Genomic DNA, 4,660 nt, shown 5'->3' on the forward strand with positions numbered 1-4,660 from the left:
ATTCTACCTGGGCCTAATGAGAGCAACTGAAAGAGAGCCTTGGCATTTAGCAAATCACTGAGGCCTGGGTGTTTCAAGACCTCTTGGTGCATTTGACATAGAAAAGCTGATTTCTGCCCAGGGGAGGCATTAGCTGTGGGCCCAGAAAGTGCAGGTTTCCCAGGGCATCATCTGTTCAGGTACGCCATGTGCCATGGGTAGTGTTAAACAAAAGGGACGATGTGTAGGGATGCCACCTTACTTTTATGGCCTCAGGTTCCATTCTTTGTACCGGAAGGGACCCTGTATCTATGTGCACCTTCTTCACAACACTGGATCAGACCCAGGCCTACCAGTCTCTTGGAGCTCTTGGAGGCTCAGACATCTCTTTGGCCCTTTCCTGCTACATGGAGATAGCACTTGGGTCACAGGTAGACAGGTGCACACAGAAAGCTACACAGATAGGAAGAACACGGGGCCTCACTCAGAATGTTGGGGGCTATAAGGGGTGGTAGGCTAGCAAGAGGGGCACAATATTGACAAGGGATGACCTAGATAGGTGCATACCAAGAAACTGGTTTTCCAAGTCAGCTGAGCTCAGAGGTCCTTGTTTTCTGGTCCCCTAAAGGAATGCACAGGCAGTGGATCAGGCCAACGTGACTGGTACTTTGAAACTGTCCAAGGTGATGGGAGAATGCAGAACACAGGTGCATGTCATACAGTTATTCCTGGCAAGTGCTTCCAACCCTGCCCACTGCTCTGCAGGTCAATCCCTGTCTCTAGCAAATGGCAAGATTTTGTTACCTTTGAGGATGAGTCAGAGAGTTAGAAGTGCAATGTGACATGATCAATGAGCAAGTGGAAGAAAACAACCAGGACAAAGAAATTCTGGTGCTTACCAAAATTTTCCTGGAAAAGAAAGCTTGTACTTCTGCATATGCACAAGTTTCCTCTCAGGGAAGTTACTGTGTACACACGCATGTTTGTGCACATGTCTGTGTAGAAGTCCCTGCCACTATGCCTGTGAGTATGAGCTGTCGGAACTGACCTAACCAGTTGATGGAAGTTGGATAGGGAAAACATGAAGGTCTTAGGGAAAGGTACAACTCTGGCCATAAGGAAAGGTACGACTCTGGCCAGCAGAAGCACTGAAGCCAGGGAATCGATCCCTATTATCTCACTGAGTGAACACATTCAAAGTGGAATCACAGTGGTGCACCTAGGATGCCTAGCAGAAAGCAGAGGCAGGAGAAAAGCTCCTGGTGAGTGTGCAAAGTCCACTACACCTGCAGTTGATGAAAAGTAGAAAATGTACCTCATGAGATGGAAGGAGAAACTGTACCTAATTAATTATCTAGCTGAGGAGATTTCCATCGAAACAGCCAAAAGTGCTTCCTGGTTTCTTCTTGCTACCTATAGTATAATATGAAGGGAAATTAAAAAAAAATGTCTAAGAGAAAGCCTATTAAAAAAGGAGACAAACTTGCTGATTCAGAAATTTTCCAGTATTATAAGATGACAGAAGATACTAAAAATAATGGCTCTCAAGCAAGATCATATCCAGGGCATTGAGATAAGGGTCTAAATATAACATTTTATATCACCTATATACCAGTTCTTCTTTATATTATTATTAATAATAATAAAGGTGTGATAAAGATGAGTGTGACTGTAAAATTCTTTGTTAAGCCTCAGAAAGCTGGGATGCTTGATGGCATTATGTAGTCAGGACAATGCCCTCCAAACAGTTTAGGGGTTTCACTCAGAGATCATTTCAGTCACACAATAAGACTTCTACCAAGTTTAAGGGTGTTATCCCTCAGCTATCTCAGCAGAAAACCAAGACAGAGTAGGCCTTATTATGAAGACATGTGTGATTATGGCTTTGGAGTGGGGTGCTTTGCCATGAACACCAGTAAGATTATCAGGAAACACACCAAGTTTCTAAGATAACATTTAATTTCAGCTTGGACTGAAAGGACCAGCAATAGTACAAAATTAGAGCTCTGGACTTCTCCCTTCTACAAGCAGGAAGCAGGTTAGGGAGACTGTTTCACTGTAACCATATATTACCCACATTTCATGCAACAGAATCATGTCAGAGGGCAGAATAAAAAATTCAGAGACTGAAGCCTAGGAAGTTTCCAGGCCTTAAGGTCGAATCAAAGGACCACCAGCAAGAACCCATGGGATTTAAAAACTGTTACTATTGACTCCCATCTCCCCTCCCCTTTTTGGAACAGGAGGGTTTATGAAGGTTATCTATGCCTGACCCACCACTATATGTTGGCTATGAAAGTGAGCAGATTAACTCATCTATTTTGTTCACAGATCCTCAGGTCTAGAAGAATTACACTTGTATAATTTGAACTGATGTGTTAGGAGAAGATTTGAGAGTCTCTTGGACTACAAAGAGATCAAACCAGTCAATCCTAAAGTAAATCAGTCCTGCATATTCATTGGAAGGAATGATGCTGAAGCTGAAGCTCCAATACTTTGGCTACCTGATGTGAAGAACTGACTCATTGGAAAAGACCATGATGCAGGAAAGATTGAAGGCAGGAGAAGGGGACAGCAGAGGATGAGATGGTTGGATGGCATCACTGACTGAATGGACTTGAGTTTGAGCAAGCTCCTGGAGTTGATGATGGAAATGGAAGCCTGCAGTGCTGCAGTCCATGGCGTTGCAAAAAGTAGGACAGAACTGAGTGACTGAACACTTGAGATACTGTACAAGTGGACCCTGATCCATATCTGGACCTGACTTAGATGACGAGGTCCTGAACTTCAAGTTAATGCTATAATGGATAAATTATTTGGAAGCATTGGCAGGAAAATGCATTTCCGGCATACTAGTATGAAAACAATTCGTGGCCATGTGTATACCGCGTGGTTTGGAATTATGTCCACAAATCCTTTCCTTCAATGGTGGAACTTACACTCCCCTTGACATATGGGCTGGACTTAGTGGCTCACTACTATTGTTAGAATATTGTAAAAACTAACAATGAAGTGTCTGAGACTAGGTCATAAAAGGCACTGCAGCCTCCTTGCTCATCCTCTTGGATCATTCACTCTAGAAGCCAGCTTAGTCATATCTTGAGAACACTCACTTAGCCCGGTAGAGAGGCCCACATGAAAGAGCTGAGGCTTTCTCCCAACAGCCAGCTAGGAAACTGGTTTCAGCAGGTATGTGAGTAACCCATCTTGGAAGGAAATCCACCGGCCCATGTCAAGGCATCAGATGATGGCAATCTCTTAAAACACTGAGCCAGAACACTCAGCTGAAATACACCTGGATTCCCAACTTTCAGCAGCAGTATGAGATAATATTGTTTTAATCTGTTAGTTTGGGGTAATTTGTTATGCAGCAGTTTATTAATGCAATGCCAACTTTTAGCATTTGTCTTTATCCAGGGGCGCCTCTCCATTTCATCCAATCTAAGCCAGAATCTGCTACTTCAGTTTAGAAAACATACCCCACCCTTGATCTGACCACCCTCAGTATCAGATCAAATTCCTTCTCATTCACCTCAATATCTTATCAGCCTTGCCTAGCCTCAGCAGTGATCCTCTCAGTTGAGCCAGAATCCACCCTCACCCTTATCATCCCCTTAATAAGTTTCCATCCACTGATTCCCACTCTGTTGTTGTTGTTCATTGCTTTTCAGTCTCCCAGCCTCTCTTTTCAATCCCATGGATCCACCCTGTTCCTTAGCTATAAATCCCAGCTGCATCCCTGTGGGAGTCAGACATAAGCTCAATCTCTCTCTCGTATTCTAAGGCCCCACTGTAATACTCTTACCTTGAATAAAGTTTTCCTGACTACCTTTACTAAGTATTATGAATAATTTTTTAACCTTTCCAAGTTCTGTTAGTAAGGATTATTCTCAAAAGAATATAGTTTTATACCTTTACTTTTTATACTATATTTGTTTGGGGGAACACATTTCTAGAATTAAAGCATTTCATGTTTTTACCATACAAACAGAAAATATCTTTTTAAATATATTTACATAACTTAAAAAAATGTAGTAATCTGAAAAGGATGTGTATATAGACAAATCAGTGTATATACACAGATACCCTCAGCCTCCAAGGAAAACTTAATTCTCAGTAAAACTACAAATTAAAACATTCACCCTGCAAATAGTGAAATCTTTGGAATTAAGTTGCCAAAGATCATAGAGAATGAAATATTAATTTTAAAAAATGTATAGCTAAAATATTTGGGATTCAAACAAAATTGCAAAATAAAGATAAGTCAAGCCCTAAACCCCCCTCTTTATATATATATATATATATATATATATATATATATATATATATATATATGAAAGAAATACTCAGTATCATGTAATAATCTATAATGGGAAAGAACCTAAAAAAGAATAGATATGTACCTGCATAAGTAAATCACTCTGATATAGATCTGAAGCTCAACATTGTAAATCAAATATATTTCCATGAAAAATTTTAAAGAAAGCTTTTAAAATACAAGATTATAAAGAAAAAAAAAACCCTAAAGAAAGTAGAAGGTATATATGAATTGAAACAAAAATAGAAAATCACAAAAATAAAATGTGTTGGGATAATAAAACAAGAGCCGCTTCTTGAAAAAAGAAAATGAGAAACATTGATACAACTGTGGCAAATGGAATAAGAGGAAGAGGAGGTTAAT

The sequence above is a fragment of the Ovis aries genome, chromosome Y (genome assembly GCF_016772045.2).
Source record: "Ovis aries strain OAR_USU_Benz2616 breed Rambouillet chromosome Y, ARS-UI_Ramb_v3.0, whole genome shotgun sequence".
Taxonomy (NCBI): Eukaryota; Metazoa; Chordata; class Mammalia; order Artiodactyla; family Bovidae; genus Ovis; species Ovis aries.